The 15568-nt window shown below is 43.1% G+C and overlaps 1 protein-coding gene across 1 annotated transcript in view; it reads left to right on the forward strand.

Moving 5' to 3' along the window:
• Positions 1–4558: 4558 nt before the first annotated feature.
• The window catches only part of PAQR8 (progestin and adipoQ receptor family member 8), a 44270-nt gene continuing 33260 nt past the window's right edge, over positions 4559–15568 (forward strand). The window contains exon 1 of the mRNA XM_047860388.1: positions 4559–4678. The gene's annotated coding sequence lies outside the window, so the exon portion shown is untranslated. The remainder of the gene's footprint in view (positions 4679–15568) is intronic.

The following is a 15568-nucleotide window of genomic DNA, read 5'->3' on the forward strand; positions in this document are numbered from 1 at the left end:
GTCTGTACCTCTTGACCACCTTCTCCCATTTCACCCACCTCCCAACCCTCTTCCCCTTTGGCAACCACCAATCTGTTCTCTGCACCTATGAGTTTTTGTTCATTTGTTTTGTTTTTTAGATTCTACATATATACGAAATCATATGCCATTTGTCTTTCTCTGCCAGACTTACCTCACTTAGCATAATACCCTGAAGATCCATCCATGTTGTCACAAATGGCAAGATTTCATTCTATTCTATGGCTGAGTAGTATTCTATTGTATATATACACTACATCTTCTCTATCCATTCATTCATTGATGGACACTTTTATTGTTTCCATATCTTGGCTATTGTGAATAATGCTCCAATGAACATAAAAGTGTGTATATCTTTTCTAATTAGTGTTTTCATTTTCTTTGGAGAAATACCCAGAAGTGGAATTGCTGGACTATAGGGTAGTTCCTTTGAGGAATCTCCATACTGTTTTTCATATTGGCTGTACCAATTTACATTTCCACTAACAGTGCATGAGTGTTTCCTTTTCTCTACATCCTTACCAACACTTCTTACTTCTTGTCTTTTGGATAATAGGTATTCTGACAGATGTGACATGATATCTCATTGTGATTTTTATTTGCATTTCCCTGATGATTAGTGACACTGAGAATATTTTCATGTGCCTATTGGCCATCTACATGTCTTCTTTGGGAAAATGCCTATTCAGATCTTCTCATTTTATTTATTTTTTTTTTTATTTATTTTTTTTTTTTAATTTTTTTTCAACGTTTTTTATTTATTTTTGGGACAGAGAGAGACAGAGCATGAACGGGGGAGGGGCAGACAGAGAGGGAGACACAGAATCGGAAACAGGCTCCAGGCTCTGAGCCATCAGCCCAGAGCCCAACGCGGGGCTAGAACTCACAGACCGCAAGATCATGACCTGGCTGAAGTCGGACGCTTAACCGACTGCGCCACCCAGGCGCCCCAGATCTTCTCATTTTAAAGGCCTATTTTTAAGTTGGATTATCTGGGTTTATGATGTTGTCATTGAGTTGTATGAGTTCTTTATGTAGTTTGGATATTAACCCCTTATTGGATATATCATTTGCAAATATCTTCTCCGTTCAGTAGGCGGCTTTTTTTATTTTATTAATGGTTTCTGCTGCTTGGCAGAAATTTTCAGTTTGATGTAGTCTCACTGGTTCATTTTTGGCTTTTGTTGCTTTGAAGTCAAATCCAAAAAACGTCACCAAAAGCCATGTCAAGGAGCTTACCATGTATGTTTTTTTCTTAGTAGTTGTATGGTTTCTGGTCTTATAGTCAAGTATTTAATCCATTTTGAGTTAATTTTTGTTTATGGTGTAGGATAGTGGTCCACAGTGCAAAGTGCTTTTCCTTTTCACTGCCAAGATAGTGGAAAAATGCCCTCAGTTTTCTCATATGTTTCCTGTATGAGTTTTCATGAGTAGGCCTTTTAGGATAGACCACTACAAACCAGTATAGATGTTCCAGCAAATGGTTTAACTATATCATACTTCCATTTCTCCATGTCACAGTAAGGCTAACAGTTCTTACTCCCTTCCTACTTCTCATAAAATGTATGAAGTTTAGGGATATTATGTCATCACATGCACTTTGAGCTTCTTGGAAAAACAATGCTATATAAACACACCATGAAAGTAATAGAAAAACAGTGTCAGTGTGGTATGTATACAACATAAAATGGACCAAATTATTTTGTCAGAGTTTGGGACAAAAATAGCTCCTTAGTCTTGCATACCTATTTTTTAATTATGCTGTATATTGGCTGTGTCTGTGGTTTTCAAGGGCAATCTGAAAGGGAAATGTGTCTGATTAGAATGTTGATTGGGTTAGCAGTTTAGCATTCTCATTTTAGAGGAAATTCTGCAATATCCCAGATCTTGCCTGTTTCCAGCTTTTGGAAAAACCCCAAATCAAAATTTTGTTGCCAGATGAAAGTGTTACATGGAGGGAGGTTGGCTGTGAATTTCTATATATTAAAGGCCATCCTTAATATCCCTTATGAAAGATCCAGGAGCCTTTTATTAATTCAAAAATAGGAAGGTCACTTTAGGACTCTTTTTTCCAGAGTTACCAAAATATCACTGCACTGCCCAAACTGAAATGGGCCATCACCTCAGAGTAAAAAGTGGAAGAAGCTAGTGTGAGATCCAAGTAGTTTTAAAAGGCATGAAGGATGTGAATGTACTTAAGACGACTGAATGATACATTTGAAAAGTGGTTATGTGGCAAATTTTATATTATGCTTAATTTACCACAATTAAAACTTTTTTCAAAAGATTAAGGTGGTAACATTTATGTTACGTGTATTTTACCACACTTAAAAGCTCCATTTATAAACAGAACCCTCTGCCCACAGATAAAAATGCCTGACACCCATTGCACTTAATGCTGCACTTTCGTGCCCTCCGCTAGACGAAGGTTCCTAGGAAAGGAACATTTACCATTTTCTTACCATGACACTGAGAAAGCCTTAAAGGACTTGTTGATCTTCTTTTAAGACAAGAGAACCCTTCTCCACGCTCCAGGTGAAGGGAGAAGAAAAGCTGCAAGAATAATCAACATGGATTTCGCAGACTCATCAGCCCTCACTGACAGCTCCCTTCAGTTGGATTGAGCCTGGGGTTGGGCCTTCGTATTTGCTGACCTGTAATTTTGTTTCTAGAGTGGCAGAGAGAGGGAAAAAAGGGGACTTTTTATTTCTTCTCATCAGCTCTGCTGTACATTTATGATCTCTAGCCAAAAAAGAAATGCCTGTTGATACTGAAGGCTTGTGTTTTTGTAAATTCAGAATTCCCTGACATCTTTGGGGTGAAGCAGAGATGGTGAGGCAAATCTACCAAAGGCCGACTGTGATATTTCCATCAAGATCTATATGTGCTGGACCTGTGATTCTGTGAGAAGAGCAGTGGCCCTGAAGACCAGGCCCCTTACTCTTTCCTAGTCCTGACTCTGCTTCAAACCTGGCCATTAAACTGTTGAGTCTAAATGTCTTCATTTATGAAATTCAAATAACCCCTGTTGGAAAACCTACTGTCTTTGCTTCATGATATTTTGCTGAAGATAAAGACAATAATGTATTTTAAAATGTTTTGAAAAGTGAAAACATTGCACAAATGTGAGGTGTTTGTTTAAACATGTCACTGAAGCAGGGTGGTAAAATGGCAAAGTGCCAGGTATCCACAAACCAGAGTTAGGCCTGATTGTTTCAGAAAAATAATGATATGGGGTGCCTGAGTGGCTTAGTGGGGCCCTTGATTTTGGCTCAGATCATGATCTCTGGGTCATGAGATGGAGCCCCCCACACTCAGTGCAGAGTGTGGGGCCTGTTTGGGATTCTCTCTCTCCTCCCCATCTTGTGTTCTTTCTCTCAAAATATAGAAATTAAAAAAAAAAAAAAAAAAAAAGAATGACATGAATCAAATGAACCTCCTCCAGTAGCATTGGTTCAGGCCATCTTCTCAGGGTTTTTCTTTCTTCCAGATCATGGACACTGCTTTTTAAGAGCAAAGCCAATTTGATTTGTTAATTTGTTAATTGGTACTCCTACATCTTTTCTTTTTTTCTTTTCTCCCCCCCGCCTTTTTTTTTTTTTTTTGAGAGAGAGAGAGAGCACGCGCACCAGCAGGGGAGAGGGGCAGAGGGAGAGAGAGAGAGAGAGGGAGAGAGAGAGAGAGAGGGAGAGAGAATCGCAAGCAGGCTCCACATTATCCCGGAGCCCTCTGCAGGGCTCCATTCTGAGACCCTGGGATCATGACCTGAGCCAAAATCAAGAGTCTGATACTCAACTGACTGAGCCACCCAAGAGCCCCAGTGCTCCCACATCTTAAGGGTATCTTTGCCATGGTAAAATAGCGACGTTGTGGGTGAGGAGAGCAAGTCTGGAACCAGGTGTGGAATTTCCTCTCCTGCCCTGCCCCCTTGTATGTGTAGATCATTGATACCGTGGTCTGGCTATTGAGCTGTGGATTGAGGATGTGGGGGTATAGAAGTGGTTCCTAGCTTGTCAGCATAAGAAGTTTTTGTGGTGCATAATCACGGGAGAGTACTTCACGGGTGTATCTCAGGGGTGTGAAAATGTGTGTCTAGAAGGGCCCTCCTTGGTGCGTTATAACATGACTTCATAGGCAGAATAACCCTGAATGTGCAGATGCGGGTGGCTGAGAGGCCAGAATCTGAATCCGTCTTGAGACTAAAGAAGAAGTTTGTTGTTGTTGCCTTCCCCCTTCTCCCAAAACACCCCCCAAAACCAAAAACCAGAAAACCCTCGGAAATGGCCTCCTGGAGTGGGTTCTTGAAAACGGATGGGGCAGCGGTTAACGGGTCTCTTTCTCAAGCCCTCGGGTGTGTCTAGCTGAAAGGGGGCTGCGCGGGTCTGACCCCGAGGTGGAAGGCAGAGGTGTCAGTCAACTTCTTGGTGAGGCGGCACCCGGGCCGCGGTGGGCGCGCGGGTCTGCGCATCCCGCCCCCGGCCGGGAAGGGGCGGAGCCGGGCGGTGCCCGCCCCCGGCGGTCCCCTCCCCCGGGCCGCTCCCCTGTGCCGTGCCCGCCGCAGTCACCGCCGCCTGCGGGAAGCTGGTAGCCGGGAACCCGAGCCGGAGTGCGGGCCGGGCTGGGCTGGGCTCGCGCGCGGGCTCAGTCGCCGCTCCTGCCGGTGAGTCGCAGGCGCCGAGCCGGGGGGGTGGGGGATCTGGACCGCGACGTTGGGGAGTCCCCGGGACGCGAGCGCAGGGGGTGGGGGGTGGGGAAGGGATGTCAGGACCGCGACGTTGGGGAGCCCCACACCCCGAGCCCCGAGGGGCTTCCAGAATCAAGAGATTGACGACGCCGAGCTCTGGGGCCGGGGCTCAGCGCCCCGGAGTCTCAGAGCTTGAGCCCTGAGGGTGAGGCGGCAGGTCAGGACCCAGACGCTGGGGACTCCCGGAGCCCGAGGCTGGAGGACCGAGGGGTCAGGACCACGACGTTGGGGAGCTTCGGTGCCGGAACGAGGGTGTCCTGTCGGCATTCTCGGGGCGCCCTCCGCAGGGCGGAGGGGAACTGAAGCCGGAGGGGAGTGCAGAGGGGAGGAAGCCCGAGGCGGGCGGGGCGGGAGGGGAGCCCCGGAAAGGGTCGGGGGGTGGGGAGGCGCGTGGTTTCTCGGGGGAAAGATGGAGGGGTTTCTCCGAGAGGGGGCGCCGGGAGCAGAATTGTGGCGGGAGCCGGGGGTTACGTTGTGTAGCACAGGGGGTCGGAGAGATGGAACGCCGCGGCAGAGGATCAGGGTGGCTGGAGGTGAGGGGGCTGGAGGGGGCAGGGACTCACGGAACGTCTCCGCCTAGGGGACACACCCTCTCGGTGGAACGGGGTCATGGAAACCTCCAGAGGGCATTCCCTCCGGGGAGCAAGACCAGTGCACCCCAGATGGGGGGCGGGAGGGACGAGGGAGAGGCATATCGATGACCTGGTGCGAGGACCTGCAGCCAGCCAAGGCACCGCAGCTTCCAGTGCATCTCTGGGCCCTGGAACACAGACCGACCCGGGGGAGATCCGCGGGCCCGGAAGGAATCTTTGCTGCATTCTCCTGTTTCTAAGTTGTGTTAGAAGTGATTTTGCCCAGGGACCCATTGAGAACAGTCTGGGCTTAAAAGAGTAGTTAAGGAGTGAGATTTCAAATGTGCACGTAAGTTCTGTCTGTGTGTGCTTTTAAGGCACATAATAAAGGTGTATTTAATTTCTAGATCCACTTGTGTTACTTGCTCCCCACTTTCCTATACTCTGTGAGAAGCTAGCTGTTTATGAGTAAAAACTGGAGGAAAATCAGCAACGGGGCCGGAGGTGGGGGGGGGGGGGGACACGTGCACGCGCGCGCGCACACACACACAGGGACACACGGCCCACAAATGCACTGCATTCCACGGCCGAGTAAACACGAGAAGTCTTGTACAGTTTTGGATTGTTTGTGTTGGTGAGGACTTCCTTTACTAACGCCAGTAGGAAGATACCTGCACGGAAGGTGGACTGTCCTTGACTGCCCTCTTACGCTGTTCACAGCCTGTATTCACCTCTGAGCTGCTACACCCTTCACCAGGTCATCTGGCTTGGGCACTAGGCTGTTTAGGACCTCAGTGGGTGGGTATCCAAATGTGTGTCTAGAGATAAACAAATGACCAGTACATTTTTTTCCCCTGTTGTTTATTTTGGGTATCCAACTTCCTTCAATTAGTTAAATAATGTTGTGTATTAACATATCCCTGTGGTTAATTTTGTATGGTAATTAGTTTAATTATTCAGTATAACAGCTAATTCAAGATGAGCCAGGGCCCCAGGAATCCTATTGAGTGGATTTCTCCATTGGAAGTTTTCTGGGCTTTGAGGAGCAGGGGAAGAGAGATGACCCCACTCCTTTTCCTCTCTGCCGTAGATATAGATCCATCTTCTGACACACACTGAGATTTAAGCTTCCTGGGAAGACCAAGGGCTATTTTGGCAGCTAGCTGACGTTGGGCCTCTTTTTTTTTCTTCATGAAAAGGAAATCTCATCAATAATTGTGCAAGTTAATGGAAAAGCAATTTATTCATTTTGCAAGTATCGTTTCAGGACAAACTCTTTCTTTCTTTCTTTCTTTCTTTCTTTCTTTCTTTCTTTTTCATCAAGGGGGTGTTCAGAACCTTGCACCAAAATCTGCAGTATCATTATTGCACAGCATATTTATTTACTTGGACATATCTAGCTGATTCTTTCAATTCATTATCCAAATGTTAAAATAAATATGCCAGTATTTATACATTCAGATGAGTATTTCTCCCCTTCAGAAGCCTCATCTTGGCAGGCTGTGGACTAATTCTAGTGATGCTGTCATTGCTGAGCATAATTTTAGAGCTCCTGGCTTGGAGTTGCCTTCAGAGTTTGTAACACATTTACTGAATTGCCTCCATGATGGCAAACCTCCCTCAGTTGGGAAAGAGCCAAACCAAGTGGGACCAAATCTGGTTTCTGAGGTCAGGATCGAGACAGTAATAGGAAGTATGCCCATTAAAGTAATGAAAGTCCCTCTTGAAGGACTGGCAGTTTTAAAGGGGGCATCCAATAAAGGTATGTATGTGTTTAGGATTGGAAAGTAATTGCTTTGAAGTACAACCTTTATTGGGGTGTATATGCTGTCATGTGTGTAAAAAAACAATTGGTCCTGTCACCTGTTTTATACCTTAATGGTCTACTGGGCTGGAGAAAATAAGCCTTTCTTTTCTTTTCCCTTTGAAGATACTCTTTACCAGGCAGTTTCCATTACTGTGCATTTTTACAGAAAACAAAACAAACAAAGACTTGTTTTCTCTGAAAAACAAAGGTACCCAGAAAGTCACTTACCCCATATATAGGTAATGCCTGGCTGGTACTTGAGTTTTTATGTGAGAGGATCTAGATTGAAATAAGGGGAAGAGAGTGAGTTCTGCAAATCCATTTCAGTTTTGGGACTTCAGGGCACACAGTGTGAAAAATTAACATATCCTTTTTTTCTTCCATTTTTCTTCTAAATTACCGATTTTTTTAGGTTATATAATACAATGCTTCATACCCCCATGGTTTGAACCTTGATTTGCTGTGATCTGGGGCATAGCTTTCAGCTTCAGTTTTCTAACCTTAAAATGAAGATGCTAATGAGTATGTGCCTAATGAAGATGAAATGAATGTAAAACCCTGAGTCCAGGGCCCGACACATAAGTGCTCAATAGATCCTACCTATTTTTGTTATTATTGTTGTTTATTGATAGTTTTATATTAAAAATCCTTTGGAGCATGTATAAATTTATCATTTCCCAGGTACTGATATTCCCTTTGTTGGGCTGTGCAAATGAATATGTGAATGAGAACATTTTGTTTTTACTCTCCTATCTTCTTAGAAAATTTTTAAGTGACCTCAAAAAGCAACCGCTCCTAGCTGCTTTATTTTGAAATCAGATTTTATTTTTTAAATGAACATTCTTGGGGCGCCTGGGTAGCTCAGTCAGTAAAGCGTCCGACTTCAGCTCAGGTCATGATCTTACAGTTTATGGGTTCGAGCCCCGTGTCGGGCTCTGTGGTAACAGGTCAGAGCCTGGAGCCTGCTTCGGCTTCTGTGTCTTGCTCTCTCTCTGCCCCTACCCTGCCCGCGCTCTCTCTCTGTCTCAAAAATAAATAAAACATTAAAAAAAATTAAAATAAAAATAAATGAACATTCTTATTTTAATTGTGTATTAAGTATAACAGTTTGGTGAAAGTCTGAAGGAAAAAAACTTTAAAAGCTCCTCCTATAATTACTTTCCTTGATCAATCAAATACTATTCTAATGTAATAGCTACCATTCTCTTGGCATGTTATTAAAAAGGATGATTCTGGGGCGCCTGGGTGGCGCAGTCGGTTAAGCGGCCGACTTCGGCTCAGGTCATGATCTTACGGTTTGTGAGTTCGAGCCCGGCGTCGGGCTCTGTGCTGACAGCTCAGAGCCTGGAGCCTGTTTCAGATTCTGTGTCTCCTTCTCTCTGCCCCTCCCCTGTTCATGCTCTGTCTCTCTGTGTCTCAAAAATAAATAAACATTAAAAAATTATTTTTTTTAAAAAAAAAGGATGATTCTGGTGCACATTTGTTTTAGTTAAACTCGAATTTCGATCTGCTTTGTCAAATGGCAAGGAAGAATAACTTGGCACTAAGCTCTTGGGTCTTTCATAAATATTGATGTTAATTTTTTCTGATTTAGGAATTTTGTTAAAACATAAATTAGAAAGATGCAAAAATGTGGGAAAATAATTTTATCTTAGCTTTAATCAACCAAATAGAGGTTGCTATGAAATAGATGTTTCAGGAAATGTTTGCCCTTTAGTGAGAGTTCTCTGTTCTAGGCAGGTGTGTGCAGGAGACAAGAGATGGAAACAGACTTGTCCTCCAAGAGTTCACATAACATGTTACCTCAGGACCATTCATTAGCAAAATTTTTTTCTCCTAATGGCTTATGGGGATAAGGATTAATATGGATTTCACTACATGTTCTTTTCCCTCAATTTCTTGGAGAAGGCTAAATATACAGATCTCTTAATGGTGTTCATATTTTTGAGGTGGATTAACTCTGGGAATTAGATCGTGCTATGCAGTCATTTGCCATGAAAGGAGATAATAGCTACACAAATACATGTGTATTGTATGTGGTATATAAATGTAGCATAAAATGGTATTATTGTTGTACAGTACTTTCCTAGAGTGTTCTGATTATCCCTTCCATAGTAGTGTTGGTTCCAGCTCTGTCTCTCTTCTGAGTCACAGTGGTTTATGTACTTATAGAGTACGAAGAAATAAGACAGCATGGCGGTTAGAGTCCTGGTTCTTAATGGGGAAGGGGATGATACCCCCCTCCCCCACATTTGGTAATTTCTGGAGATATTTTTTATTATCACAACTGTTGGGGGAAAGGATGTTACTGGATGTAATGGGTAGAGGCCAAAGATCCTGTAAAGCATAATAAAATGCAAAGTACAGCTCCCCAAAACAAAGAATTACCAACTGAAATGTCAATAGTGCTAAGAAACTCTGGACTGGAGCTTGGGATCTGGAGTGGGCATCAACCTGCACTAGCATCCTAGCACAACCCTGGGTGAGATCCTTAAACCTTGTGTCTGAAGAGATACTGTGGAATTAAAAGAGATAATGTATATAAAGTGCTTAGTACACACAAGGTGCCCAATAAATGGTAACTCTTAGTATCATGTCTGGCTAGTAAATCTAGGGGCTACGCTGCAAACAGACGGCTTTGGTTATTTAACTCATTGTACACAGAACCAATCCAGGTTTCCTGATCCCACCTGTGCGTCCAAGAATAGGACAGAGACACAGACTTATGACCTCTAGCCCCTGTGTTTCCTTCTTCATTCTGGCCCAGGTTCTGCCCTGGTTCTGCCCTGGTTCTGCTAGGCAGCTGAATATGACTCTAGCCAGATAAACAGGACAGTCAGTCCCCAGACCTTTCTTATGTATAGGGAAGGTGAGCTGAGGATGGAAGCACTCTCTGTTTTATTGGGGCTAAACTGGGAAGGAGAGAGCCAGGCTGAGAAGCTCTCTCTAACCAAGTTGATCTCCAGGGTCCTCTCAGACCCCTGTGTATGCCTGCTCAGAGCTTTCTCTGCTCTATGAGAAGGCTCTGAGCAAAGTCTGGCAGGTTCCCTTTATTTTCCTTAATCCCTCCTACTCAAGCAACAAGTTCTTGTAGAGGTCCCTTTACTTTTAAAAGAATTGTCCAAATCCACTCCAGTTTTTGTTCTGTATGGGGTTACCAGCCATCTGGGGGGAGATAAGAGGCCTCCCCTAAGGCCCAGGCTCTGCTTTGATCCCCTTGCCTTTCTGTGTTCTCCTGGTGCACACTGAAGCCACTTGAGTGAGTAATCCACTCACTGTTACCAGTGGAGCTTCTGCAGAGTGGGGGCAGGGCAGCCATTCTGGGTGCAGAGAGCGTTTAGCAGACCAGGATGTAAATAACACAGTGGTTTTTTCAGCTGTGAGCTAGAAACCATTAGTTGTGTTGCACAATAAAATCAACTGGGGCTCTCTTAAGAATGCTGATGCCTCAGGGGCTCCTGGGTGGCTCATTCAGTTAAGCATCCAACTCCTGCTTTGGCTCAGGTCATGATCTCCAGTGAGTTCGAGCTCAGCTTGGACTCTGTGTTGACAGCTCAGAGCCTGGAGCCTGCTTTGGATTCTGTGCCTCCCTCTCTCTCTCTGCCCTTCCCCCCTCACTCATACTTTGTCTCTCTCTCTCTCTCAAAAATAAACAAACATAAAAAAAAAAAAAAAAAGAATGCAGATGCCTTAGCCCCACCACAAACCATTGATTCAGAATTTCAATGGGTAGGGCATGGGCATCAGATTTTTAAAATTATTTTGATGCCCAGTTAGGACCATGCCTTGTGAAATTAATGACCTATATTGAAAGCAAAGAAAAAGAAAAGAAAAGAGCAGAAGAAGAAAAGGAAGGAAGGAAGGGATAAAAAAAGAATCTAATTAAAAGTAGCAAAGTAACATAAGAATTATTTGTTAGGCTTTTATTTTAGTGATGAATGTGTGCCTGTTTGCAATGTAAAATACGTTTCTTCTAATAGGTTGCAGTCAAAAAGTTTGAAAAACATTGTTTTAGAGTCTTAGAGGTATTTAATTAATATTGACAAATTTACCTCTTTCAGTATTCCTGTGTGAGCCTCTGCTGGACAAATTTCAAAGTGCTTTTATGTTCCTTGTCAAATGCAACTTTGCAGCCATCCTATGGAGGCCTAGAGAACAGACATCATCATATGGATTTTTTTTTCTTTACAGATGAAGGGAATTTAGGGTTACTGAAGGTTAGACATTTATCAGTCACAATGAGAAAATGTCAAAAACAGGGACTCAGACTTCCAGGGCTTATGATTACTGCTACAGGGCTCAGTCTACCACATCTTTCCGCTTCTTCTGATCAGCAGACCCTATGAGAAGGAGTTATAACTAGAGCATGAGTCTGGCTTCAGCATTATAAAAATAATACTGTTGACTGAGCACTTAGGAGTGTCAGGAAATGTGTTTGTGTTACTTCATTTAAATCTCAGAACAATCCTGAGATAGGTACTATTATTAGCCCCATTGTACAGATGAGGAAACAGGTTGTGACTTGCCCAAGGAGCAGAGCTGGGCCCTGATAGCAAACCCAAATTCTTTATGAGTGCTCCTTATTGCCCCGGTACTAGTTTGTTGCCATTGCTCTAACTTCTAGATTCCTGCCTCTAGGGACAGTTTAAATAACCAGGAAATGGCCCTATGTCTTAATCTGCTCAAAGTGCTATAACAAAATACCATAGACTGGTTGGCTTAAACAACAGAAGTTTATTTCTCACATTTCTGGAGACTAGGAAGTCCAAGATCAAGGTGCCAGCAGATTCGGTTCCTGGTGAGGACCTTCTTCCTGGTTTATAGATAGCCACCTTCTTGCTGTGTCTTCCCATGAGAGAGAGCAAGCTCTTTTCCTCTACTTATAAGGGCACTAATCTCATCATGAAGACCCACAGTCCTAATGATCTCATCTATACCTAATTACTTCCCAAAGACCCCACATTCAAATATCAGTCATCACACTGGAGGTTAGGGCTTCAACATAAGGATTTGGGGGGCAGGGAACACAAGCAGTCTAGTACTTGTAGCTTCCACTCAGCTTTCCTAGTGTATGTTGCTGGAACCCTATACCCCACAGTGATTAAGTGAGCAAAGCCCTCTCTGCTGCCTGATCTATTTTATGGATCATTGTCCATGCTGTTTGTGGTGTTTAGTGCCATGAATTGCTGAAAATTTATGATGGGACTTTGGTAGTACTGGCTAAGAAGGAACCTGAACACTAACTCTGTGGAGTGAGATCTTGATGGACTTCTCACTGGCCTGGGAACCAAAGGATATTTTTTTCATGCACACATTCATTCATTCATTCATTCATCAAATATTAAGGGCCAGGTTCTGTGCTAAACACTGGAGATAGAATGATGTACTTCCTGCCCTTATGGAGGATACAGTTTGCAGGTAAGTTGTAGAGATGACACTCCAATTTAAAGATGGAGGGAAGGAGTATTTATTATAGCTTTCTAATACCTGTACACAGAGCTAAAATGACCAGGACAAAGCAAAATTCAGGCCCAGTGTAAATAGGAGGGGGCTGGTTGGTTACTTACTGAGAGTGTCTTACTCTCAGCGTCTTACTGAGAGTGTCTTACTTAGAGTGTCACATTATCCCACATGACATTCAGAAACCACCCTTGGGCAAAAGTGGGGAACTGCTCTCTGTTGTAAGGCAACTGGGTTGGATGATCAGGTTGAGTTAAGCCTGGGGCTTAAGAAAGACTTTTCTCTGCATGTCCGGCAGGGTATAAGCTTCTAAGCCATCTAGGGAGCTAATACACTATTAGTATTTTCTTATGTGAAGACAATTCAGTACTCTATCAGAATACTATTTGTCAAATGAGTGAATTAGTAATAATTATGATAAATGTTAATATATGAGAGAGGTAATTGGAGACAACATTTTTGAGATGAGTACATCCAGAGAGGTACCAAGGCTAGCTCTCCCACTTTAGGAGAACTCAGTTCCCCAGGCTGAGCTGGTCTCTGACTTTCACCAATCTCTAATTCCTAGGATTTGAAGCTCAAAGCAAAGGTTACAGATTTTAAGAGTTTTTGTTCATTTTGAGATGTAGCTAGCACTGAGGGCAGTGACATTTATCCTTCTAGGGTCATGTACTCCAAGATTAACAACAGCAAAGAAGAAAAAATGTTTCTATTCTCAAGCAATAGAGAATTGCTTGCTTTTCCATCAGTAGCTTGAAACTATGTATTTGCTTTATCCTTGACCTGCTCTTTGGAGGCTAAGAGAATAGCCAAGAGGCTAAAGGTAAGTCTACAGTTGGGAAACTGGAGGAGAGCTGCACTTACCGCCAGCTAATTGAAGATGGAATTAAAACACACATGTTTTGCTGAGTATGGCTTATAGATCATGGTTTTGTGAGAAATAAAACTTATGTTGGTGAAAACTATCTTCTCATTTTCCTTTTAGACTCACTCTAAAGAGGACTGGTAAAGTATAAAACATGGAAGGGATAAGGATGATGTAAAGTCAATGTTGGAGTGTTATGGCTCTTGAATTAGAAAATTTATGTTCTCCATGATGTCTTTAAGTCTGTCCAAAGAATTCATTCCAAGAGTTCCATCTTAGCTTTTTTTTTTTTTTTTTTTTTTTTAATTCCTGCACTTAAGCAAAATAAAGGCATTGATATTGTTCTCTGGAGCTGCCAGGAACCCAGAGCACTTCAGAATGTGGAATTAGTCAGTTTGATGCATGCACTGACGCTGAAGTTGGAATTGGCTGCAGTACTAGAATGTCACCCAGACAAGTTCAGGTAAAGCTGCAACAATGTCATTGAAACTGGGCAGCATTTCAGGTAGAGACTGATTCATCAGATCTTGGCCTGGTAAAGGGTTCAGATTAATTCATGAGGTGCTCTAGGTGTTTCTTAGGTTTTGTGCCCCCCTTTGTTTTCTCTTTAAGATACTCTGAATGATGACTTGTTTCTGGTTTATGTCTCTGGGTATAATGCCACCTTCTGAGTTGCTGTTGTCACAGTCCGTGGCAATGTCCTGTCCTATCTGAGATACTAATGCTTTGGCTTTTTGCAGCTGGAAAGTCATTCTAATAGAGGAGCACTTGGAACGATGAGGGAGCAAAAGGAAACAGATTTTTCTTGTGGGGGGTGAGGGGTGTAAATGGAATCCTACCAGAGCAGCAGAGGTGGGATTCAATTTGGGAATCTGTCAGTTCACATACAGGGATTTTTTGAATGTGCAGTAAGTACCTAACACTGTGCTAGATACTTTGAGGGATTCAAGAGAATCATAAAGCATGGTTTTGTATTTCAGGAACCTATGATACACTTGGAGCATCAAAGTTTTCTCAGGAAAGAGGAAGAAAACTTTAAATCACTTATAGTTAAGTGCAGGGCTATGAGGCACTGTTAGTGGGTGTGTGCCACTCAGTTTAGAAAAGGGCAGAGTCACTGTGAGCTCTTAAAGTCAATATAACTCAGGAAAAACAACCTGAGTGAGAACTTGGAAGGGGGTAACATTTAGATAGAGAGGTGGGTATTTCTGATGGTAGAAGCAGCTGAAGCAATACCACAGAGGCAGAAATCAGAATGGTACATGTATGTGGTGTATGTAAGGCCTTGAGGAAATCGCTTCATTCTGCTTAGGTTTTTTTTTTGTCTCTCATGGTACCACTTCATATATTGTGTGCTTAGTTGTTTACACTCTGTCTACAACGGGTCACAGTGGTCGTGTATGTAAGGAATACATGGGGCAGGATTTCAGATGTAGATTCCTTCTTGCAATTGGGTGTTTGGAGAAAAGAAAAGAAAATGAAATCATTGAAATTATTTCTCAAGGGCCTCTTCTGTGCTTGGCAGTAGTTTTAGTTGTTAGAGATACAGACATGATCAAGATCCCTGCTTTTATGTAATATGTATTCTCTTGGGGGGAGACAGATAATAAGTAAATCAGGGAATATATACTTTTAGGATGTGAAAAATCTTATGAAGAAAAATAACTCAGGATGAGGAGAAACAGAGTGATGGTTGTAGGTAAGGTTAAGAATAGATAGGAGCGCCTGGTGGCTCAGTCGGTTATGCGTACGACTCTTGGTTTTGGCTCAGGCCATGATCTCACAGTTCTTCAGTTAGAGCCCCACATTGGGCTCGGCACTGAGGGTGTGGAGCTTGTTTGGGATTCTCTGTCTTTTCCTCTCTCTCTCTCTCTCTCTCTGCCTTTCCCCTGCTCACTCTCTCTCAAAATAAATAAAGAAACTCTTAAAACATTTTTTTAGAAAAAGAATAAGATAAAGATTTTAGATTAGCACTTAACTTCCCTAGAGAAGCCTGGATTATCACTGGATCATTACTGAAGTCTTCGCTAATGGAGTTCTGGCTTTATTGTTTATATTCATCTCATGCGTTGACTCTCCACTATCTATATATAGTGGACATT

This window comes from Prionailurus viverrinus, chromosome B2 (assembly GCF_022837055.1).
Source record: "Prionailurus viverrinus isolate Anna chromosome B2, UM_Priviv_1.0, whole genome shotgun sequence".
Lineage (NCBI taxonomy): Eukaryota > Metazoa > Chordata > Mammalia > Carnivora > Felidae > Prionailurus > Prionailurus viverrinus.